Raw genomic sequence first — 22,201 nt, 5'->3', positions numbered from 1 at the left:
TTCACATTCTCAGCGTCTGTCACCGACAAGGTTCCTTGGTTTTCTGTTACAGATGCATATCTTAATTTGATCCTCCAGTTGTAGCATGATTTTTACTGCAGAGCAAGAAATGCAAACATGAAGTTTATTCAAGGTTTAGAAAACATTGTACATTTTGAATATACATAACATGTCACATATCCTGTTGCTGAGGGAATGTTGTCATGTTGTGTGATACTGCCACCAGTTCAAATGTGTGATTTGTTGTTACACAAGTGCATGCCAAATGACAAGATGTTCTTTCCCATACCGGGAGTTGAACCCAGGCCACCTGGGTGAAAACCAGGTATCCTAACCGCTAGACCATATGGGAAGACACTTACGTAAGAAAAACATCACAGACAAATCTATAAATGTTGAAATTATGCCTGTTGTAATTAAAAACTCCATCTTTTTTCTCAGAGATGTTGGGGAAAAGTCCCATATAAAATCTGTCTAAAATGTGTTTAAGCGAGGACAGCCAGACACACTGAAAAGTAAAGAGTATTTTTCCCAGCTTGATTTTGGTCAACTAAATATGTCTTCGAGCCAGCCAGGAGCCAAACCTAGAATCTTCTGATCCGTAGTCAGACACATTATCCATTGGGCCAAGGCCCCATATCAAAGCCAAAGTCAGGTCACACCTAGACCAGTGTTCACATTCTCAGCGTCTGTCAGAGACAAGGTTCCTTGGTTTTCTGATACAGATGCATATCTTAATTTGATCCTCCAGTTGTAGCATGATTTTTACTGCAGAGCAAGAAATGCAAACATGAAGTTTATTCAAGGTTTAGAAAACATTGTACATTTTGAATATACATAACATGTCACATATCCTGTTGCTGAGGGAATGTTGTCATGTTGTGTGATACTGCCACCAGTTCAAATGTGTGATTTGTTGTTACACAAGTGCATGCCAAATGACAAGATGTTCTTTCCCATACCGGGAGTTGAACCCAGGGCCACCTGGGTGAAAACCAGGTATCCTAACCGCTAGACCATATGGGAAGACACTTACGTAAGAAAAACATCACAGACAAATCTATAAATGTTGAAATTATGCCTGTTGTAATTAAAAACTCCATCTTTTTTCTCAGAGATGTTGGGGAAAAGTCCCATATAAAATCTGTCTAAAATGTGTTTAAGCGAGGACAGCCAGACACACTGAAAAGTAAAGAGTATTTTTCCCAGCTTGATTTTGGTCAACTAAATATGTCTTCGAGCCAGCCAGGAGCCAAACCTAGAATCTTCTGATCCGTAGTCAGACACATTATCCATTGGGCCAAGGCCCCATATCAAAGCCAAAGTCAGGTCACACCTAGACCAGTGTTCACATTCTCAGCGTCTGTCAGAGACAAGGTTCCTTGGTTTTCTGTTACAGATGCATATCTTAATTTGATCCTCCTTTTGTTGCATGAATTTTACTGCAGAGCAAGAAATGCAATCATGAAGTGTATTCAACATTTAAAAAGCCTTGTGAATGTTGAATCTACATAACATGTCACATTTCCTGTTGCTGAGGGAATATTGTTGTGTTGTGTGATACTGCTGCCAGTTAAAATGTGGTATCTGTTGTTACACATGTGCATGCCAAATGACAAGATGTTCTTTCCCATACCGGGAGTCGAAAACAGGCCACCTGGGTGAAAACCAGGAATCGTAACCGCTAGACCATATTTGAAGGGATTTAATAATAAAAAAATCATCAAAGACAAATCTATAAATGTTGAAATTATGCCTGTTGTAATTAAAAACTCCATCTTTTTTCTCAGAGATGTTGGGGAAAAGTCCCATATAAAATCTGTCTAAAATGTGTTTAAGCGAGAACAGCCAGACAAACTGAAGAGTATTTTTCCCAGCTTGATTTTGGTCAAATAGATATGTCTTCGAGCCAGCCAGAAGTCGAACCTAGAATCTTCTGATCCGTAGTCAGACACGTTATCCATTGCGCCACTGGCCCCATATTAAAGCTAAAGTCATTTCACACCTAGACCAGTGTTCACATTCTCAGCGTCTGTCACCGACAAGGTTCCTTGGTTTTCTGTTACAGATGCATATCTTAATTTGATCCTCCAGTTGTAGCATGATTTTTACTGCAGAGCAAGAAATGCAAACATGAAGTTTATTCAAGGTTTAGAAAACATTGTACATTTTGAATATACATAACATGTCACATATCCTGTTGCTGAGGGAATGTTGTCATGTTGTGTGATACTGCCACCAGTTCAAATGTGTGATTTGTTGTTACACAAGTGCATGCCAAATGACAAGATGTTCTTTCCCATACCGGGAGTTGAACCCAGGCCACCTGGGTGAAAACCAGGTATCCTAACCGCTAGACCATATGGGAAGACACTTACGTAAGAAAAACATCACAGACAAATCTATAAATGTTGAAATTATGCCTGTTGTAATTAAAAACTCCATCTTTTTTCTCAGAGATGTTGGGGAAAAGTCCCATATAAAATCTGTCTAAAATGTGTTTAAGCGAGGACAGCCAGACACACTGAAAAGTAAAGAGTATTTTTCCCAGCTTGATTTTGGTCAACTAAATATGTCTTCGAGCCAGCCAGGAGTCAAACCTAGAATCTTCTGATCCGTAGTCAGACACATTATCCATTGGGCCAAGGCCCCATATCAAAGCCAAAGTCAGGTCACACCTAGACCAGTGTTCACATTCTCAGCGTCTGTCAGAGACAAGGTTCCTTGGTTTTCTGATTACAGATGCATATCTTAATTTGATCCTCCTTTGTTGCATGAATTTTACTGCAGAGCAAGAAATGCAATCATGAAGTGTATTCAACATTTAAAAAGCCTTGTGAATGTTGAATCTACATAACATGTCACATTTCCTGTTGCTGAGGGAATATTGTTGTGTTGTGTGATACTGCTGCCAGTTAAAATGTGGTATCTGTTGTTACACATGTGCATGCCAAATGACAAGATGTTCTTTCCCATACCGGGAGTCGAAAACAGGCCACCTGGGTGAAAACCAGGAATCGTAACCGCTAGACCATATTTGAAGGGATTTATTTAATAATAAAAAATCATCAAAGACAAATCTATAAATGTTGAAATTATGCCTGTTGTAATTAAAAGCTCCATCTTTTTTCTCAGAGATGTTGGGGAAAAGTCCCAAATAAAATCTGTCTAAAATGTGTTTAAGCGAGAACAGCCAGACAAACTGAAGAGTATTTTTCCCAGCTTGATTTTGGTCAAATAAATATGTCTTCGAGCCAGCCAGGAGTCGAACCTAGAATCTTCTGATCCGTAGTCAGACACGTTATCCATTGCGCCACTGGCCCCATATTAAAGCTAAAGTCATTTCACACCTAGACCAGTGTTCACATTCTCAGCGTCTGTCACCGACAAGGTTCCTTGGTTTTCTGTTACAGATGCATATCTTAATTTGATCCTCCAGTTGTAGCATGATTTTTACTGCAGAGCAAGAAATGCAAACATGAAGTTTATTCAAGGTTTAGAAAACATTGTACATTTTGAATATACATAACATGTCACATATCCTGTTGCTGAGGGAATGTTGTCATGTTGTGTGATACTGCCACCAGTTCAAATGTGTGATTTGTTGTTACACAAGTGCATGCCAAATGACAAGATGTTCTTTCCCATACCGGGAGTTGAACCCAGGCCACCTGGGTGAAAACCAGGTATCCTAACCGCTAGACCATATGGGAAGACACTTACGTAAGAAAAACATCACAGACAAATCTATAAATGTTGAAATTATGCCTGTTGTAATTAAAAACTCCATCTTTTTTCTCAGAGATGTTGGGGAAAAGTCCCATATAAAATCTGTCTAAAATGTGTTTAAGCGAGGACAGCCAGACACACTGAAAAGTAAAGAGTATTTTTCCCAGCTTGATTTTGGTCAACTAAATATGTCTTCGAGCCAGCCAGGAGCCAAACCTAGAATCTTCTGATCCGTAGTCAGACACATTATCCATTGGGCCAAGGCCCCATATCAAAGCCAAAGTCAGGTCACACCTAGACCAGTGTTCACATTCTCAGCGTCTGTCAGAGACAAGGTTCCTTGGTTTTCTGATACAGATGCATATCTTAATTTGATCCTCCTTTTGTTGCATGAATTTTACTGCAGAGCAAGAAATGCAATCATGAAGTGTATTCAACATTTAAAAAGCCTTGTGAATGTTGAATCTACATAACATGTCACATTTCCTGTTGCTGAGGGAATATTGTTGTGTTGTGTGATACTGCTGCAAGTTAAAATGTGGTATCTGTTGTTACACATGTGCATGCCAAATGACAAGATGTTCTTTCCCATACCGGGAGTCGAAAACAGGCCACCTGGGTGAAAACCAGGAATCGTAACCGCTAGACCATATTTGAAGGGATTTAATAATAAAAAAATCATCAAAGACAAATCTATAAATGTTGAAATTATGCCTGTTGTAATTAAAAGCTCCATCTTTTTTCTCAGAGATGTTGGGGAACAGTCCCATATAAAATCTGTCTAAAATGTGTTTAAGCGAGAACAGCCAGACAAACTGAAGAGTGTTTTTCCCAGCTTGATTTTGGTCAAATAAATATGTCTACGAGCCAGCAAGGAGTCGAACCTAGAATCTTCTGATCCGTAGTCAGACACGTTATCCATTGCGCCACTGGCCCCATATTAAAGCTAAAGTCATTTCACACCTAGACCAGTGTTCACATTCTCAGCGTCTTTCACCGACAAGGTTCCTTGGTTTTCTGTTACAGATGCATATCTTAATTTGATCCTCCAGTTGTAGCATGATTTTTACTGGAGAGCAAGAAATGCAAACATGAAGTTCATTCAAGGTTTAGAAAACATTGTACATTTTGAATATACATAACATGTCACATATCCTGTTGCTGAGGGAATGTTGTCATGTTGTGTGATACTGCCACCAGTTCAAATGTGTGATTTGTTGTTACACAAGTGCATGCCAAATGACAAGATGTTCTTTCCCATACCGGGAGTTGAACCCAGGCCACCTGGGTGAAAACCAGGTATCCTAACCGCTAGACCATATGGGAAGACACTTACGTAAGAAAAACATCACAGACAAATCTATAAATGTTGAAATTATGCCTGTTGTAATTAAATACTCCATCTTTTTTCTCAGAGATGTTGGGGAAAAGTCCCATATAAAATCTGTCTAAAATGTGTTTAAGCGAGGACAGCCAGACACACTGAAAAGTAAAGAGTATTTTTCCCAGCTTGATTTTGGTCAACTAAATATGTCTTCGAGCCAGCCAGGAGCCAAACCTAGAATCTTCTGATCTGTAGTCAGACACATTATCCATTGGGCCAAGGCCCCATATCAAAGCCAAAGTCAGGTCACACCTAGACCAGTGTTCACATTCTCAGCGTCTGTCAGAGACAAGGTTCCTTGGTTTTCTGATACAGATGCATATCTTAATTTGATCCTCCTTTTGTTGCATGAATTTTACTGCAGAGCAAGAAATGCAATCATGAAGTGTATTCAACATTTAAAAAGCCTTGTGAATGTTGAATCTACATAACATGTCACATTTCCTGTTGCTGAGGGAATATTGTTGTGTTGTGTGATACTGCTGCCAGTTAAAATGTGGTATCTGTTGTTACACATGTGCATGCCAAATGACAAGATGTTCTTTCCCATACCGGGAGTCGAAAACAGGCCACCTGGGTGAAAACCAGGAATCGTAACCGCTAGACCATATTTGAAGGGATTTAATAATAAAAAAATCATCAAGGACAAATCTATAAATGTTGAAATTATGCCTGTTGTAAATAAAAGCTCCATCTTTTTTTCTCAGAGATGTTGGGGAACAGTCGCATATAAAATCTGTCTAAAATGTGTTTAAGCGAGAACAGCCAGACAAACTGAAGAGTATTTTTCCCAGCTTGATTTTGGTCAAATAAATATGTCTTCGAGCCAGCCAGGAGTCGAACCTAGAATCTTCTGATCCGTAGTCAGACACGTTATCCATTGCGCCACTGGCCCCATATTAAAGCTAAAGTCATTTCACACCTAGACCAGTGTTCACATTCTCAGCGTCTGTCACCGACAAGGTTCCTTGGTTTTCTGTTACAGATGCATATCTTAATTTGATCCTCCAGTTGTAGCATGATTTTTACTGCAGAGCAAGAAATGCAAACATGAAGTTCATTCAAGGTTTAGAAAACATTGTACATTTTGAATATACATAACATGTCACATATCCTGTTGCTGAGGGAATGTTGTCATGTTGTGTGATACTGCCACCAGTTCAAATGTGTGATTTGTTGTTACACAAGTGCATGCCAAATGACAAGATGTTCTTTCCCATACCGGGAGTTGAACCCAGGCCACCTGGGTGAAAACCAGGTATCCTAACCGCTAGACCATATGGGAAGACACTTACGTAAGAAAAACATCACAGACAAATCTATAAATGTTGAAATTATGCCTGTTGTAATTAAAAACTCCATCTTTTTTCTCAGAGATGTTGGGGAAAAGTCCCATATAAAATCTGTCTAAAATGTGTTTAAGCGAGGACAGCCAGACACACTGAAAAGTAAAGAGTATTTTTCCCAGCTTGATTTTGGTCATTTAAATATGTCTTCGAGCCAGCCAGGAGCCAAACCTAGAATCTTCTGTTCGGTAGTCAGACACATTATCCTTTGGGCCAAGGCCCCATATCAAAGCCAAAGTCAGGTCACACCTAGACCAGTGTTCACATTCTCAGCGTCTGTCAGAGACAAGGTTCCTTGGTTTTCTGATACAGATGCATATCTTAATTTGATCCTCCTTTTGTTGCATGAATTTTACTGCAGAGCAAGAAATGCAATCATGAAGTGTATTCAACATTTAAAAAGCCTTGTGAATGTTGAATCTACATAACATGTCACATTTCCTGTTGCTGAGGGAATATTGTTGTGTTGTGTGATACTGCTGCCAGTTAAAATGTGGTATCTGTTGTTACACATGTGCATGCCAAATGACAAGATGTTCTTTCCCATACCGGGAGTCGAAAACAGGCCACCTGGGTGAAAACCAGGAATCGTAACCGCTAGACCATATGGGAAGGGATTTAATAATAAAAAAATCATCAAAGACAAATCTATAAATGTTGAAATTATGCCTGTTGTAAATAAAAGCTCCATCTTTTTTCTCAGAGATGTTGGGGAACAGTCCCATATAAAATCTGTCTAAAATGTGTTTAAGCGAGAACAGCCAGACAAACTGAAGAGTATTTTTCCCAGCTTGATTTTGGTCAAATAAATATGTCTTCGAGCCAGCCAGGAGTCGAACCTAGAATCTTCTGATCCGTAGTCAGACACGTTATCCATTGCGCCACTGGCCCCATATTAAAGCTAAAGTCATTTCACACCTAGACCAGTGTTCACATTCTCAGCGTCTTTCACCGACAAGGTTCCTTGGTTTTCTGTTACAGATGCATATCTTAATTTGATCCTCCAGTTGTAGCATGATTTTTACTGGAGAGCAAGAAATGCAAACATGAAGTTCATTCAAGGTTTAGAAAACATTGTACATTTTGAATATACATAACATGTCACATATCCTGTTGCTGAGGGAATGTTGTCATGTTGTGTGATACTGCCACCAGTTCAAATGTGTGATTTGTTGTTACACAAGTGCATGCCAAATGACAAGATGTTCTTTCCCATACCGGGAGTTGAACCCAGGCCACCTGGGTGAAAACCAGGTATCCTAACCGCTAGACCATATGGGAAGACACTTACGTAAGAAAAACATCACAGACAAATCTATAAATGTTGAAATTATGCCTGTTGTAATTAAAAACTCCATCTTTTTTCTCAGAGATGTTGGGGAAAAGTCCCATATAAAATCTGTCTAAAATGTGTTTAAGCGAGGACAGCCAGACACACTGAAAAGTAAAGAGTATTTTTCCCAGCTTGATTTTGGTCAACTAAATATGTCTTCGAGCCAGCCAGGAGCCAAACCTAGAATCTTCTGATCCGTAGTCAGACACATTATCCATTGGGCCAAGGCCCCATATCAAAGCCAAAGTCAGGTCACACCTAGACCAGTGTTCACATTCTCAGCGTCTGTCAGAGACAAGGTTCCTTGGTTTTCTGATACAGATGCATATCTTAATTTGATCCTCCTTTTGTTGCATGAATTTTACTGCAGAGCAAGAAATGCAATCATGAAGTGTATTCAACATTTAAAAAGCCTTGTGAATGTTGAATCTACATAACATGTCACATTTCCTGTTGCTGAGGGAATATTGTTGTGTTGTGTGATACTGCTGCCAGTTAAAATGTGGTATCTGTTGTTACACATGTGCATGCCAAATGACAAGATGTTCTTTCCCATACCGGGAGTCGAAAACAGGCCACCTGGGTGAAAACCAGGAATCGTAACCGCTAGACCATATGGGAAGGGATTTAATAATAAAAAAATCATCAAAGACAAATCTATAAATGTTGAAATTATGCCTGTTGTAATAAAAGCTCCATCTTTTTTCTCAGAGATGTTGGGGAACAGTCCCATATAAAATCTGTCTAAAATGTGTTTAAGCGAGAACAGCCAGACAAACTGAAGAGTGTTTTTCCCAGCTTGATTTTGGTCAAATAAATATGTCTACGAGCCAGCCAGGAGTCAAACCTAGAATCTTCTGATCCGTAGTCAGACACGTTATCCATTGCGCCACTGGCCCCATATTAAAGCTAAAGTCATTTCACACCTAGACCAGTGTTCACATTCTCAGCGTCTTTCACCGACAAGGTTCCTTGGTTTTCTGTTACAGATGCATATCTTATTTTGATCCTCCAGTTGTAGCATGATTTTTACTGCAGAGCAAGAAATGCAAACATGAAGTTTATTCAAGGTTTAGAAAACATTGTACATTTTGAATATACATAACATGTCACATATCCTGTTGCTGAGGGAATGTTGTCATGTTGTGTGATACTGCCACCAGTTCAAATGAGTGATTTGTTGTTACACAAGTGCATGCCAAATGACAAGATGTTCTTTCCCATACCGGGAGTTGAACCCAGGCCACCTGGGTGAAAACCAGGTATCCTAACCGCTAGACCATATGGGAAGACACTTACGTAAGAAAAACATCACAGACAAATCTATAAATGTTGAAATTATGCCTGTTGTAATTAAAACTCCATCTTTTTTCTCAGAGATGTTGGGGAAAAGTCCCATATAAAATCTGTCTAAAATGTGTTTAAGCGAGGACAGCCAGACACACTGAAAAGTAAAGAGTATTTTTCCCAGCTTGATTTTGGTCAACTAAATATGTCTTCGAGCCAGCCAGGAGTCCAAACCTAGAATCTTCTGATCCGTAGTCAGACACATTATCCATTGGGCCAAGGCCCCATATCAAAGCCAAAGTCAGGTCACACCTAGACCAGTGTTCACATTCTCAGCGTCTGTCAGAGACAAGGTTCCTTGGTTTTCTGATACAGATGCATATCTTAATTTGATCCTCCTTTTGTTGCATGAATTTTACTGCAGAGCAAGAAATGCAATCATGAAGTGTATTCAACATTTAAAAAGCCTTGTGAATGTTGAATCTACATAACATGTCACATTTCCTGTTGCTGAGGGAATATTGTTGTGTTGTGTGATACTGCTGCCAGTTAAAATGTGGTATCTGTTGTTACACATGTGCATGCCAAATGACAAGATGTTCTTTCCCATACCGGGAGTCGAAAACAGGCCACCTGGGTGAAAACCAGGAATCGTAACCGCTAGACCATATTTGAAGGGATTTAATAATAAAAAAATCATCAAAGACAAATCTATAAATGTTGAAATTATGCCTGTTGTAAATAAAAGCTCCATCTTTTTTCTCAGAGATGTTGGGGAACAGTCCCATATAAAATCTGTCTAAAATGTGTTTAAGCGAGAACAGCCAGACAAACTGAAGAGTATTTTTCCCAGCTTGATTTTGGTCAAATAAATATGTCTTCGAGCCAGCCAGGAGTCAAACCTAGAATCTTCTGATCCGTAGTCAGACACGTTATCCATTGCGCCACTGGCCCCATATTAAAGCTAAAGTCATTTCACACCTAGACCAGTGTTCACATTCTCAGCGTCTGTCACCGACAAGGTTCCTTGGTTTTCTGTTACAGATGCATATCTTAATTTGATCCTCCAGTTGTAGCATGATTTTTACTGGAGAGCAAGAAATGCAAACATGAAGTTCATTCAAGGTTTAGAAAACATTGTACATTTTGAATATACATAACATGTCACATATCCTGTTGCTGAGGGAATGTTGTCATGTTGTGTGATACTGCCACCAGTTCAAATGTGTGATTTGTTGTTACACAAGTGCATGCCAAATGACAAGATGTTCTTTCCCATACCGGGAGTTGAACCCAGGCCACCTGGGTGAAAACCAGGTATCCTAACCGCTAGACCATATGGGAAGACACTTACGTAAGAAAAACATCACAGACAAATCTATAAATGTTGAAATTATGCCTGTTGTAATTAAAAGCTCCATCTTTTTTCTCAGAGATGTTGGGGAAAAGTCCCATATAAAATCTGTCTAAAATGTGTTTAAGCGAGAACAGCCAGACACACTGAAAGTAAGAGTTTTTTTCCCAGCTTGATTTTGGTCAACTAAATATGTCTTCGAGCCAGCCAGGAGTCAAACCTAGAATCTTCTGATCCGTAGTCAGACACGTTATCCATTGCGCCACTGGCCCCATATTAAAGCTAAAGTCATTTCACACCTAGACCAGTGTTCACATTCTCAGCGTCTGTCACCGACAAGGTTCCTTGGTTTTCTGTTACAGATGCATATCTTAATTTGATCCTCCAGTTGTAGCATGATTTTTACTGCAGAGCAAGAAATGCAAACATGAAGTTTATTCAAGGTTTAGAAAACATTGTACATTTTGAATATACATAACATGTCACATATCCTGTTGCTGAGGGAATGTTGTCATGTTGTGTGATACTGCCACCAGTTCAAATGTGTGATTTGTTGTTACACAAGTGCATGCCAAATGACAAGATGTTCTTTCCCATACCGGGAGTTGAACCCAGGCCACCTGGGTGAAAACCAGGAATCGTAACCGCTAGACCATATGGGAAGGGATTTAATAATAAAAAAATCATCAAAGACAAATCTATAAATGTTGAAATTATGCCTGTTGTAATTAAAAGCTCCATCTTTTTTCTCAGAGATGTTGGGGAAAAGTCCCAAATAAAATCTGTCTAAAATGTGTTTAAGCGAGAACAGCCAGACAAACTGAAGAGTATTTTTCCCAGCTTGATTTTGGTCAAATAAATATGTCTTCGAGCCAGCCAGGAGTCGAACCTAGAATCTTCTGATCCGTAGTCAGACACGTTATCCATTGCGCCACTGGCCCCATATTAAAGCTAAAGTCATTTCACACCTAGACCAGTGTTCACATTCTCAGCGTCTGTCACCGACAAGGTTCCTTGGTTTTCTGTTACAGATGCATATCTTAATTTGATCCTCCAGTTGTAGCATGATTTTTACTGCAGAGCAAGAAATGCAAACATGAAGTGTATTCAACATTTAAAAAGCCTTGTGAATGTTGAATCTACATAACATGTCACATTTCCTGTTGCTGAGGGAATATTGTTGTGTTGTGTGATACTGCTGCCAGTTAAAATGTGGTATCTGTTGTTACACATGTGCATGCCAAATGACAAGATGTTCTTTCCCATACCGGGAGTCGAAAACAGGCCACCTGGGTGAAAACCAGGAATCGTAACCGCTAGACCATATTTTAAGGGATTTAATAATAAAAAAATCATCAAAGACAAATCTATAAATGTTGAAATTATGCCTGTTGTAATTAAAAGCTCCATCTGTTTTCTCAGAGATGTTGGGGAAAAGTCCCAAATAAAATCTGTCTAAAATGTGTTTAACCTGTTTAATCTAGGGGGCAGTATTGAGAATTTTGGGAAAAAATATGTGCCCATTTTTAACTGCCTCCTACACCAACTCAGAAGCTAGAATATGCATATTATTGTTCAGGTTTGGATAGAAAACACTCTGAATTTTCTAAAGCGCCACTGGGCCCATATTAAGCTAAAGTCATTTCACACCCTAGACCAGTGTTCACATTCTCAGCGTCTGTCCACGACAAGGTTCCTTTGGTTTTCTGTTACAGATGCATATCTTAATTTGATCCTCCAGTTGTAGCATGATTTTACTGCAGGAGCAAGAAATGCAAACATGAAGTTTATTCAAGGTTTAGAAAACATTGTACTTTTGAATATACATAACATGTCACATATCCTGTTGCTGAGGGAATGTTGTCATGTTGTGTGATACTGCCACCAGTCAAATGTGTGATTTGTTGTTAACACAAGTGCATGCCAATGACAAGATGTTCTTTCCCATACCGGGAGTTGAACCCAGGCGAAAACCAGGCATCCTAACCGCTAACCATATGGGAAGACACTTACGTAAGAAAAACATCACTGAACGCTAACTATTTGGACATAAATTATGAACTTTGTCAAAAGAAACCACATTTGTTCTGGACCTGGGATCGCTGGCAGCGCCTTCTGATGGAGATAATCAAAGGTAAGGGGATATTTAGAATGTTATTATCGATATTAGATGATGCTAATGCTAACTGTATAGCTTAGCTTAGCTTATAGCTTAGCTTGCTGTTGTTAGCATAGTACCCAGTTTATTGCAAAATGTGATTTCCCAGTAAAGTTATTTTGAGATCTGGCCATTCGGTAGCAATTACGAGATGATAATATATTATTCTTTGAATGACAATATTATAATTGACCAATGTTTTCGAATAGTAATTCCGTGATTTGTAATGCTGGATTCACTGGGAGCATTCGAGCCGAAAAAAATTCTGAATTTCACCGCGACTGTAAATGCTGTTTTTGGATATAAATATGAACTTGATGGAACTAAAAATGCATGTATTGTATAACATAATGTCCTATGAGTGTCATCTGATGCAGATTGTCAAAGGTAAGTGCATAATTCTAGCTAGTTTTCTGTCTGTTGATGCCCTTCTTTGAAATGGCTAAACATTACACACAGCTATTGTCAATGTACTCTCCTAACATAACCTAACTTTATGAATTCTCCGTAAAGCCTCTGAAAATCAGACAGCGTGGTTAGATTTAGGAGATATATCTTTCAAATGGAGGAAAATAGTTGATTATTTGAAATGATTACTCTTGCAGTTTTGAATTCCCCGCCATGGTCACATGACAATGAATCCCAATACCGGGATAAGATCCTGCCCCCTGGCCTCAACAGGTTTGCGAGAACAGCCAGCCAAACTGAAGAGTATTTTTCCCAGCTTGATTTTGGTCAAATAAATATGTCTTCGAGCCAGCCAGGAGTCGAGCCAGCCAGGATCTTCTGATCCGTAGTCAGACACGTTATCCTGTTATGGCTAGGGGGCAGTATTTTCACGGCTGGATAAAAAACGTACCCGATTTAATCTGATTATTAATCCTGCCCAGAAACTGGAATATGCATATAATTATTAGCTTTGGAGAGAAAACACTCCAAAGTTTCTGAAACTGTTTGAATGGTGTCTGTGAGTATAACAGAACTCCTATGGCAGGCAAAAACCTGAGATGCTTCTGTTCAGGAAGTACCCTGTCTGAACATTTCTTGCCCTTCTTTATTATCTCTATCGTTTACAAAGGATCTCTGCTCTTACGTGACAATTCACACGTCTCCAATGAGGTCTCATAGCCCGGGAAAAACAGGAATGACGTAATTCAAAGCCCTGGCTGAAGCACAGGAAGGCAAAAGCTAAGTGGTCACTCAATGGTCTAAGCCTTAGGCGCGTGATACGCCCCGCCCCCGGCTTTCGGTTTTTTCCTCAGTTTACAGACAGGCAGATTCCCGGTCGGAATATTATCGCTTCTCTACGAGATAAATTGCATAAATATTGGTTTTAAACAGCGGTTGACATGCTTCGAAGTACGGTAATGGAATATTTAGAAATTTTTTGTCATATTTTGCGTCATGCTCGTGGCCGAGATTTAGCGTTGGGATAGTGTCTAGAATGCACGAACAAAACGTCGCTGTTTGGATATAACGATGGATTATTTGGGACCAAACCTACATTTGTTATTGAAGTAGAAGTCCTGGCAGTGTATTCTGATGAAGAACAAGCAAGGTAAGAACATTTTTCTTATAGGAAATGTGATTTTGGTGAAGGCTAAACTTGCAGGGTGTCTAAATAGCTAGCCCTATAACGCCGGGCTATGTACTTACATTATTGCAAAATGTGCTTCATCCGAAAAGCTATTTTAAAATCGGACATATCGAGTGCATAGAGGAGTTCTGTATCTATAATTCTTAAAATAATTGTTATGCTTTTTGTGAACGTTTATCGTGAGTAATTTAGTAAAATCACCGGAAGTGTTCGGTGGGAATGCTAGTTCTGAACGTCACATGCTAATGTAAAAAGCTGTTTTTTGATATAAATATGTGCATGCCAATGACAAGATGTTCTTCCCATACTGGGAAGTCGAAAACAGGCCACCTGGGTGAAAACCAGGAATCGTAACCGCTAGACCATATGAGAGGGATTTAATAATAAAAAATCATCACAAGACAAATCTATAATGTTGAAATTATGCCTGTTGTAATAAAAGCTCCATCTTTTTCTCAGAGATGTTGGGGAAACAGTCCCCTATAAATCTGTCTAAAATGTGTTTAAGCGAGAACAGCCAGACAAACTGAAGGAGTATTTTTCCCCGCTTGATTTGGTCAAATAAATATGTCTTCGAGCCAGCCAGGAGTCGAACCTAGAATCTTCTGATCCGTAGTCAGACACGTTATCCATTGCGCCACTGGCCCCATATTAAAGCTAAAGTCATTTCACACCTAGACCAGTGTTCACATTCTCAGCGTCTGTCACCGACAAGGTTCCTTGGTTTTCTGTTACAGATGCATATCTTAATTTGATCCTCCAGTTGTAGCATGATTTTTACTGCAGAGCAAGAAATGCAAACATGAAGTTTATTCAAGGTTTAGAAAACATTGTACATTTTGAATATACATAACATGTCACATATCCTGTTGCTGAGGGAATGTTGTCATGTTGTGTGATACTGCCACCAGTTCAAATGTGTGATTTGTTGTTACACAAGTGCATGCCAAATGACAAGATGTTCTTTCCCATACCGGGAGTTGAACCCAGGCGAAAACCAGGCATCCTAACCGCTAGACCATATGGGAAGACACTTACGTAAGAAAAACATCACAGACAAATCTATAAATGTTGAAATTATGACTGTTGTAATTAAAACTCCATCTTTTTTCTCAGAGATGTTGGGGAAAAGTCCCATATAAAATCTGTCTAAAATGTGTTTAAGCGAGGACAGCCAGACACACTGAAAAGTAAAGAGTATTTTTCCCAGCTGAATTTGGTCAACTAAATATGTCTTCGAGCCAGCCAGGAGTCCAAACCTAGAATCTTCTGATCCGTAGTCAGACACATTATCCTTGGGCCAAGGCCCCATATCAAAGCCAAAGTCAGGTCACACCTAGACCAGTGTTCACATTCTCAGCGTCTGTCAGAGACAAGGTTCCTTGGTTTTCTGATACAGATGCATATCTTAATTTGATCCTCCTTTTGTTGCATGAATTTTACTGCAGAGCAAGAAATGCAATCATGAAGTGTATTCAACATTTAAAAAGCCTTGTGAATGTTGAATCTACATAACATGTCACATTTCCTGTTGCTGAGGGAATATTGTTGTGTTGTGTGATACTGCTGCCAGTTAAATGTGGTATCTGTTGTTACACATGTGCATGCCAAATGACAAGATGTTCTTTCCCATACCGGGAGTCGAAAACAGGCCACCTGGGTGAAAACCAGGAATCGTAACCGCTAGACCATATGGGAAGGGATTTAATAATAAAAAAATCATCAAAGACAAATCTATAAATGTTGAAATTATGCCTGTTGTAATTAAAAGCTCCATCTTTTTTCTCAGAGATGTTGGGGAACAGTCCCATATAAAATCTGTCTAAAATGTGTTTAAGCGAGAACAGCCAGACAAACTGAAGAGTATTTTTCCCAGCTTGATTTTGGTCAAATAAATATGTCTTCGAGCCAGCCAGGAGTCGAACCTAGAATCTTCTGATCCGTAGTCAGACACGTTATCCATTGCGCCACTGGCCCCATATTAAAGCCAAAGTCAGGTCACACCTAGACCAGTGTTCACATTCTCAGCGTCTGTCAGAGACAAGGTTCCTTGGTTTTCTGATACAGATGCATATCTTAATTTGATCCTCCTTTTGTTGCATGAATTTTACTGCAGAGCAAGAAATGCAATCATGAAGTGTATTCAACATTTAAAAAGCCTTGTGAATGTTGAATCTACATAACATGTCACATTTCCTGTTGCTGAGGGAATATTGTTGTGTTGTGTGATACTGCTGCCAGTTAAAATGTGGTATCTGTTGTTACACATGTGCATGCCAAATGACAAGATGTTCTTTCCCATACCGGGAGTCGAAAACAGGCCACCTGGGTGAAAACCAGGAATCGTAACCGCTAGACCATATGGGAAGGGATTTAATAATAAAAAAATCATCAAAGACAAATCTATAAATGTTGAAATTATGCCTGTTGTAATTAAAGCTCCATCTTTTTTCTCAGAGATGTTGGGGAACAGTCCCATATAAAATCTGTCTAAAATGTGTTTAAGCGAGAACAGCCAGACAAACTGAAGAGTATTTTTCCCAGCTTGATTTTGGTCAAATAAATATGTCTTCGAGCCAGCCAGGAGTCGAACCTAGAATCTTCTGATCCGTAGTCAGACACGTTATCCATTGCGCCACTGGCCCCATATTAAAGCTAAAGTCATTTCACACCTAGACCAGTGTTCACATTCTCAGCGTCTGTCACCGACAAGGTTCCTTGGTTTTCTGTTACAGATGCATATCTTAATTTGATCCTCCAGTTGTAGCATGATTTTTACTGCAGAGCAAGAAATGCAAACATGAAGTTTATTCAAGGTTTAGAAAACATTGTACATTTTGAATATACATAACATGTCACATATCCTGTTGCTGAGGGAATGTTGTCATGTTGTGTGATACTGCCACCAGTTCAAATGTGTGATTTGTTGTTACACAAGTGCATGCCAAATGACAAGATGTTCTTTCCCATACCGGGAGTCGAAAACAGGCCACCTGGGTGAAAACCAGGAATCGTAACCGCTAGACCATATGGGAAGGATTTAATAATAAAAAATCATCAAAGACAAATCTATAAATGTTGAAATTATGCCTGTTGTAATTAAAAGCTCCATCTTTTTTCTCAGAGATGTTGGGGAACAGTCCCATATAAAATCTGTCTAAAATGTGTTTAAGCGAGAACAGCCAGACAAACTGAAGAGTATTTTTCCCAGCTTGATTTTGGTCAACTAAATATGTCTTCGAGCCAGCCAGGAGTCGAACCTAGAATCTTCTGATCCGTAGTCAGACACATTATCCATTGCGCCACTGGCCCCATATTAAAGCTAAAGTCATTTCACACCTAGACCAGTGTTCACATTCTCAGCGTCTGTCAGCGACAAGGTTCCTTGGTTTTCTGATACAGATGCATATCTTAATTTGATCCTCCAGTTGTAGCATGATTTTTTACTGCAGAGCAAGAAATGCAATCATGAAGTGTATTCAACATTTAAAAAGCCTTGTGAATGTTGAATCTACATAACATGTCACATTTCCTGTTGCTGAGGGAATATTGTTGTGTTGTGTGATACTGCTGCCAGTTAAAATGTGGTATCTGTTGTTACACATGTGCATGCCAAATGACAAGATGTTCTTTCCCATACCGGGAGTCGAAAACAGGCCACCTGGGTGAAAACCAGGAATCGTAACCGCTAGACCATATGGGAAGGGATTTAATAATAAAAAAATCATCAAAGACAAATCTATAAATGTTGAAATTATGCCTGTTGTAAATAAAAGCTCCATCTTTTTTCTCAGAGATGTTGGGGAACAGTCCCATATAAAATCTGTCTAAAATGTGTTTAAGCGAGAACAGCCAGACAAACTGAAGAGTATTTTTCCCAGCTTGATTTTGGTCAAATAAATATGTCTTCGAGCCAGCCAGGAGTCGAACCTAGAATCTTCTGATCCGTAGTCAGACACGTTATCCATTGCGCCACTGGCCCCATATTAAAGCTAAAGTCATTTCACACCTAGACCAGTGTTCACATTCTCAGCGTCTGTCACCGACAAGGTTCCTTGGTTTTCTGTTACAGATGCATATCTTAATTTGATCCTCCAGTTGTAGCATGATTTTTACTGCAGAGCAAGAAATGCAAACATGAAGTTTATTCAAGGTTTAGAAAACATTGTACATTTTGAATATACATAACATGTCACATATCCTGTTGCTGAGGGAATGTTGTCATGTTGTGTGATACTGCCACCAGTTCAAATGTGTGATTTGTTGTTACACAAGTGCATGCCAAATGACAAGATGTTCTTTCCCATACCGGGAGTTGAACATGGGCCACCTGGGTGAAAACCAGGTATCCTAACCATTAGACCATATGGGAAGACACTTACGTAAGAAAAACATCACAGACAAATCTATAAATGTTGAAATTATGACTGTTGTAATTAAAAACTCCATCTTTTTTCTCAGAGATGTTGGGGAAAAGTCCCATATAAAATCTGTCTAAAATGTGTTTAAGCGAGAACAGCCAGACAAACTGAAGAGTATTTTTCCCAGCTTGATTTTGGTCAAATAAATATGTCTTCGAGCCAGCCAGGAGTCGAACCTAGAATCTTCTGATCCGTAGTCAGACACGTTATCCATTGCGCCACTGGCCCCATATTAAAGCTAAAGTCATTTCACACCTAGACCAGTGTTCACATTCTCAGCGTCTGTCACCGACAAGGTTCCTTGGTTTTCTGTTACAGATGCATATCTTAATTTGATCCTCCAGTTGTAGCATGATTTTTACTGCAGAGCAAGAAATGCAAACATGAAGTTTATTCAAGGTTTAGAAAACATTGTACATTTTGAATATACATAACATGTCACATATCCTGTTGCTGAGGGAATGTTGTCATGTTGTGTGATACTGCCACCAGTTCAAATGTGTGATTTGTTGTTACACAAGTGCATGCCAAATAACAAGATGTTCTTTCCCATACCGGGAGTTGAACCCAGGTCACTTGGGTGAAAACCAGGCATCCTAACCGCTAGACCATATGGGAAGACACTTACGTAAGAAAAACATCACAGACAAATCTATAAATGTTGAAATTATGCCTGTTGTAATTAAAAAGTCCATCTTTTTTCTCAGAGATGTTGGGGAAAAGTCCCATAGAAAATGTGTCTAAAATGTGTTTAAGCAAGAACAGCCAGACACACTGAAAAGTAAAGAGTATTTTTCCCAGCTTGATTTTGGTCAACTAAATATGTCTTCGAGCCAGCCAGGAGTCAAACCTAGAATCTTCTGATCCGTAGTCAGACACATTATCCATTGGGCCAAGGCCCCATATCAAAGCCAAAGTCAGGTCACACCTAGACCAGTGTTCACATTCTCAGCTTCTGTCAGAGACAAGGTTCCTTGGTTTTCTGATACAGATGCATATCTTAATTTGATCCTCCTTTTGTTGCATGAATTTTACTGCAGAGCAAGAAATGCAATCATGAAGTGTATTCAACATTTAAAAAGCCTTGTGAATGTTGAATCTACATAACATGTCACATTTCCTGTTGCTGAGGGAATATTGTTGTGTTGTGTGATACTGCTGCCAGTTAAAATGTGGTATCTGTTGTTACACATGTGCATGCCAAATGACAAGATGTTCTTTCCCATACCGGGAGTCGAAAACAGGCCACCTGGGTGAAAACCAGGAATCGTAACCGCTAGACCATATGGGAAGGGATTTAATAATAAAAAATCATCAAAGACAAATCTATAAATGTTGAAATTATGCCTGTTGTAAATAAAAGCTCCATCTTTTTTCTCAGAGATGTTGGGGAACAGTCCCATATAAAATCTGTCTAAAATGTGTTTAAGCGAGAACAGCCAGACAAACTGAAGAGTATTTTTCCCAGCTTGATTTTGGTCAAATAAATATGTCTTCGAGCCAGCCAGGAGTCGAACCTAGAATCTTCTGATCCGTAGTCAGACACGTTATCCATTGCGCCACTGGCCCCATATTAAAGCTAAAGTCATTTCACACCTAGACCAGTGTTCACATTCTCAGCGTCTGTCACCGACAAGGTTCCTTGGTTTTCTGTTACAGATGCATATCTTAATTTGATCCTCCAGTTGTAGCATGATTTTTACTGCAGAGCAAGAAATGCAAACATGAAGTTTATTCAAGGTTTAGAAAACATTGTACATTTTGAATATACATAACATGTCACATATCCTGTTGCTGAGGGAATGTTGTCATGTTGTGTGATACTGCCACCAGTTCAAATGTGTGATTTGTTGTTACACAAGTGCATGCCAAATGACAAGATGTTCTTTCCCATACCGGGAGTTGAACCCAGGCGAAAACCAGGCATCCTAACCGCTAGACCATATGGGAAGACACTTACGTAAGAAAAACATCACAGACAAATCTATAAATGTTGAAATTATGACTGTTGTAATTAAAAACTCCATCTTTTTTCTCAGAGATGTTGGGGAAAAGTCCCATATAAAATCTGTCTAAAATGTGTTTAAGCGAGGACAGCCAGACACACTGAAAAGTAAAGAGTATTTTTCCCAGCTTGATTTTGGTCAACTAAATATGTCTTCGAGCCAGCCAGGAGTCAAACCTAGAATCTTCTGATCCGTAGTCAGACACATTATCCATTGGGCCAAGGCCCCATATCAAAGCCAAAGTCAGGTCACACCTAGACCAGTGTTCACATTCTCAGCTTCTGTCAGAGACAAGGTTCCTTGGTTTTCTGATACAGATGCATATCTTAATTTGATCCTCCTTTTGTTGCATGAATTTTACTGCAGAGCAAGAAATGCAATCATGAAGTGTATTCAACATTTAAAAAGCCTTGTGAATGTTGAATCTACATAACATGTCACATTTCCTGTTGCTGAGGGAATATTGTTGTGTTGTGTGATACTGCTGCCAGTTAAAATGTGGTATCTGTTGTTACACATGTGCATGCCAAATGACAAGATGTTCTTTCCCATACCGGGAGTCGAAAACAGGCCACCTGGGTGAAAACCAGGAATCATAACCGCTAGACCATATGGGAAGGGATTTAATAATAAAAAAATCATCAAAGACAAATCTATAAATGTTGAAATTATGCCTGTTGTAAATAAAAGCTCCATCTTTTTTCTCAGAGATGTTGGGGAACAGTCCCATATAAAATCTGTCTAAAATGTGTTTAAGCGAGAACAGCCAGACAAACTGAAGAGTATTTTTCCCAGCTTGATTTTGGTCAAATAAATATGTCTTCGAGCCAGCCAGGAGTCGAACCTAGAATCTTCTGATCCGTAGTCAGACACGTTATCCATTGCGCCACTGGCCCCATATTAAAGCTAAAGTCATTTCACACCTAGACCAGTGTTCACATTCTCAGCGTCTGTCACCGACAAGGTTCCTTGGTTTTCTGTTACAGATGCATATCTTAATTTGATCCTCCAGTTGTAGCATGATTTTTACTGCAGAGCAAGAAATGCAAACATGAAGTTTATTCAAGGTTTAGAAAACATTGTACATTTTGAATATACATAACATGTCACATATCCTGTTGCTGAGGGAATGTTGTCATGTTGTGTGATACTGCCACCAGTTCAAATGTGTGATTTGTTGTTACACAAGTGCATGCCAAATGACAAGATGTTCTTTCCCATACCGGGAGTTGAACCCGGGCCACCTGGGTGAAAACCAGGTATCCTAACCGCTAGACCATATGGGAAGACACTTACTTAAGAAAAACATCACAGACAAATCTATAAATGTTGAAATTATGCCTGTTGTAATTAAAAAGTCCATCTTTTTTCTCAGAGATGTTGGGGAAAAGTCCCATAGAAAATGTGTCTAAAATGTGTTTAAGCAAGAACAGCCAGACACACTGAAAAGTAAAGAGTATTTTTCCCAGCTTGATTTTGGTCAACTAAATATGTCTTCGAGCCAGCCAGGAGTCAAACCTAGAATCTTCTGATCCGTAGTCAGACACATTATCCATTGGGCCAAGGCCCCATATCAAAGCCAAAGT

The 22,201-nt window shown here is 39.3% G+C and overlaps 31 non-coding genes across 31 annotated transcripts; all 31 read right to left on the bottom strand.

Annotated features, from left to right (window-relative positions):
- Positions 1-280: 280 nt before the first annotated feature.
- trnae-uuc (transfer RNA glutamic acid (anticodon UUC)) lies at positions 281-352 on the bottom strand. Its single transcript has one exon. It is a non-coding gene; the product is annotated as a tRNA-Glu (tRNA).
- A 601-nt stretch (positions 353-953) lies between these two features.
- trnae-uuc (transfer RNA glutamic acid (anticodon UUC)) lies at positions 954-1,026 on the bottom strand. Its single transcript has one exon. It is a non-coding gene; the product is annotated as a tRNA-Glu (tRNA).
- Positions 1,027-1,905: 879 nt separating this feature from the next.
- Positions 1,906-1,978, bottom strand: trnar-acg (transfer RNA arginine (anticodon ACG)). Its single transcript has one exon. It is a non-coding gene; the product is annotated as a tRNA-Arg (tRNA).
- A 318-nt stretch (positions 1,979-2,296) lies between these two features.
- Positions 2,297-2,368, bottom strand: trnae-uuc (transfer RNA glutamic acid (anticodon UUC)). Its single transcript has one exon. It is a non-coding gene; the product is annotated as a tRNA-Glu (tRNA).
- Positions 2,369-3,250: 882 nt separating this feature from the next.
- trnar-acg (transfer RNA arginine (anticodon ACG)) lies at positions 3,251-3,323 on the bottom strand. The gene has a single exon. It is a non-coding gene; the product is annotated as a tRNA-Arg (tRNA).
- A 318-nt stretch (positions 3,324-3,641) lies between these two features.
- trnae-uuc (transfer RNA glutamic acid (anticodon UUC)) lies at positions 3,642-3,713 on the bottom strand. The gene has a single exon. It is a non-coding gene; the product is annotated as a tRNA-Glu (tRNA).
- An 879-nt stretch (positions 3,714-4,592) lies between these two features.
- Positions 4,593-4,665, bottom strand: trnar-acg (transfer RNA arginine (anticodon ACG)). The gene has a single exon. It is a non-coding gene; the product is annotated as a tRNA-Arg (tRNA).
- A 318-nt stretch (positions 4,666-4,983) lies between these two features.
- Positions 4,984-5,055, bottom strand: trnae-uuc (transfer RNA glutamic acid (anticodon UUC)). The gene has a single exon. It is a non-coding gene; the product is annotated as a tRNA-Glu (tRNA).
- Positions 5,056-5,935: 880 nt separating this feature from the next.
- trnar-acg (transfer RNA arginine (anticodon ACG)) lies at positions 5,936-6,008 on the bottom strand. The gene has a single exon. It is a non-coding gene; the product is annotated as a tRNA-Arg (tRNA).
- Positions 6,009-6,326: 318 nt separating this feature from the next.
- On the bottom strand, positions 6,327-6,398 carry trnae-uuc (transfer RNA glutamic acid (anticodon UUC)). The gene has a single exon. It is a non-coding gene; the product is annotated as a tRNA-Glu (tRNA).
- An 879-nt stretch (positions 6,399-7,277) lies between these two features.
- trnar-acg (transfer RNA arginine (anticodon ACG)) lies at positions 7,278-7,350 on the bottom strand. Its single transcript has one exon. It is a non-coding gene; the product is annotated as a tRNA-Arg (tRNA).
- Positions 7,351-7,668: 318 nt separating this feature from the next.
- trnae-uuc (transfer RNA glutamic acid (anticodon UUC)) lies at positions 7,669-7,740 on the bottom strand. Its single transcript has one exon. It is a non-coding gene; the product is annotated as a tRNA-Glu (tRNA).
- Positions 7,741-8,618: 878 nt separating this feature from the next.
- On the bottom strand, positions 8,619-8,691 carry trnar-acg (transfer RNA arginine (anticodon ACG)). The gene has a single exon. It is a non-coding gene; the product is annotated as a tRNA-Arg (tRNA).
- A 318-nt stretch (positions 8,692-9,009) lies between these two features.
- Positions 9,010-9,081, bottom strand: trnae-uuc (transfer RNA glutamic acid (anticodon UUC)). Its single transcript has one exon. It is a non-coding gene; the product is annotated as a tRNA-Glu (tRNA).
- Positions 9,082-9,960: 879 nt separating this feature from the next.
- trnar-acg (transfer RNA arginine (anticodon ACG)) lies at positions 9,961-10,033 on the bottom strand. Its single transcript has one exon. It is a non-coding gene; the product is annotated as a tRNA-Arg (tRNA).
- A 318-nt stretch (positions 10,034-10,351) lies between these two features.
- trnae-uuc (transfer RNA glutamic acid (anticodon UUC)) lies at positions 10,352-10,423 on the bottom strand. Its single transcript has one exon. It is a non-coding gene; the product is annotated as a tRNA-Glu (tRNA).
- Positions 10,424-10,632: 209 nt separating this feature from the next.
- trnar-acg (transfer RNA arginine (anticodon ACG)) lies at positions 10,633-10,705 on the bottom strand. The gene has a single exon. It is a non-coding gene; the product is annotated as a tRNA-Arg (tRNA).
- Positions 10,706-11,023: 318 nt separating this feature from the next.
- trnae-uuc (transfer RNA glutamic acid (anticodon UUC)) lies at positions 11,024-11,095 on the bottom strand. The gene has a single exon. It is a non-coding gene; the product is annotated as a tRNA-Glu (tRNA).
- Positions 11,096-11,301: 206 nt separating this feature from the next.
- Positions 11,302-11,374, bottom strand: trnar-acg (transfer RNA arginine (anticodon ACG)). The gene has a single exon. It is a non-coding gene; the product is annotated as a tRNA-Arg (tRNA).
- A 3,388-nt stretch (positions 11,375-14,762) lies between these two features.
- trnar-acg (transfer RNA arginine (anticodon ACG)) lies at positions 14,763-14,835 on the bottom strand. Its single transcript has one exon. It is a non-coding gene; the product is annotated as a tRNA-Arg (tRNA).
- A 1,257-nt stretch (positions 14,836-16,092) lies between these two features.
- On the bottom strand, positions 16,093-16,165 carry trnar-acg (transfer RNA arginine (anticodon ACG)). The gene has a single exon. It is a non-coding gene; the product is annotated as a tRNA-Arg (tRNA).
- A 595-nt stretch (positions 16,166-16,760) lies between these two features.
- trnar-acg (transfer RNA arginine (anticodon ACG)) lies at positions 16,761-16,833 on the bottom strand. The gene has a single exon. It is a non-coding gene; the product is annotated as a tRNA-Arg (tRNA).
- A 594-nt stretch (positions 16,834-17,427) lies between these two features.
- On the bottom strand, positions 17,428-17,500 carry trnar-acg (transfer RNA arginine (anticodon ACG)). The gene has a single exon. It is a non-coding gene; the product is annotated as a tRNA-Arg (tRNA).
- A 597-nt stretch (positions 17,501-18,097) lies between these two features.
- Positions 18,098-18,170, bottom strand: trnar-acg (transfer RNA arginine (anticodon ACG)). The gene has a single exon. It is a non-coding gene; the product is annotated as a tRNA-Arg (tRNA).
- Positions 18,171-18,488: 318 nt separating this feature from the next.
- On the bottom strand, positions 18,489-18,560 carry trnae-uuc (transfer RNA glutamic acid (anticodon UUC)). The gene has a single exon. It is a non-coding gene; the product is annotated as a tRNA-Glu (tRNA).
- A 204-nt stretch (positions 18,561-18,764) lies between these two features.
- trnar-acg (transfer RNA arginine (anticodon ACG)) lies at positions 18,765-18,837 on the bottom strand. Its single transcript has one exon. It is a non-coding gene; the product is annotated as a tRNA-Arg (tRNA).
- Positions 18,838-19,155: 318 nt separating this feature from the next.
- Positions 19,156-19,227, bottom strand: trnae-uuc (transfer RNA glutamic acid (anticodon UUC)). Its single transcript has one exon. It is a non-coding gene; the product is annotated as a tRNA-Glu (tRNA).
- Positions 19,228-20,105: 878 nt separating this feature from the next.
- On the bottom strand, positions 20,106-20,178 carry trnar-acg (transfer RNA arginine (anticodon ACG)). The gene has a single exon. It is a non-coding gene; the product is annotated as a tRNA-Arg (tRNA).
- Positions 20,179-21,160: 982 nt separating this feature from the next.
- trnae-uuc (transfer RNA glutamic acid (anticodon UUC)) lies at positions 21,161-21,232 on the bottom strand. The gene has a single exon. It is a non-coding gene; the product is annotated as a tRNA-Glu (tRNA).
- Positions 21,233-21,438: 206 nt separating this feature from the next.
- Positions 21,439-21,511, bottom strand: trnar-acg (transfer RNA arginine (anticodon ACG)). Its single transcript has one exon. It is a non-coding gene; the product is annotated as a tRNA-Arg (tRNA).
- Positions 21,512-21,829: 318 nt separating this feature from the next.
- Positions 21,830-21,901, bottom strand: trnae-uuc (transfer RNA glutamic acid (anticodon UUC)). Its single transcript has one exon. It is a non-coding gene; the product is annotated as a tRNA-Glu (tRNA).
- Positions 21,902-22,201: the final 300 nt, after the last annotated feature.

Source organism: Salmo trutta, unplaced genomic scaffold, assembly GCF_901001165.1.
Source record: "Salmo trutta unplaced genomic scaffold, fSalTru1.1, whole genome shotgun sequence".
Classification (NCBI taxonomy): domain Eukaryota; kingdom Metazoa; phylum Chordata; class Actinopteri; order Salmoniformes; family Salmonidae; genus Salmo; species Salmo trutta.
Note: the sequence above shows the minus strand (reverse complement) of the source record. Positions and strands in the feature narration are given on the sequence as shown.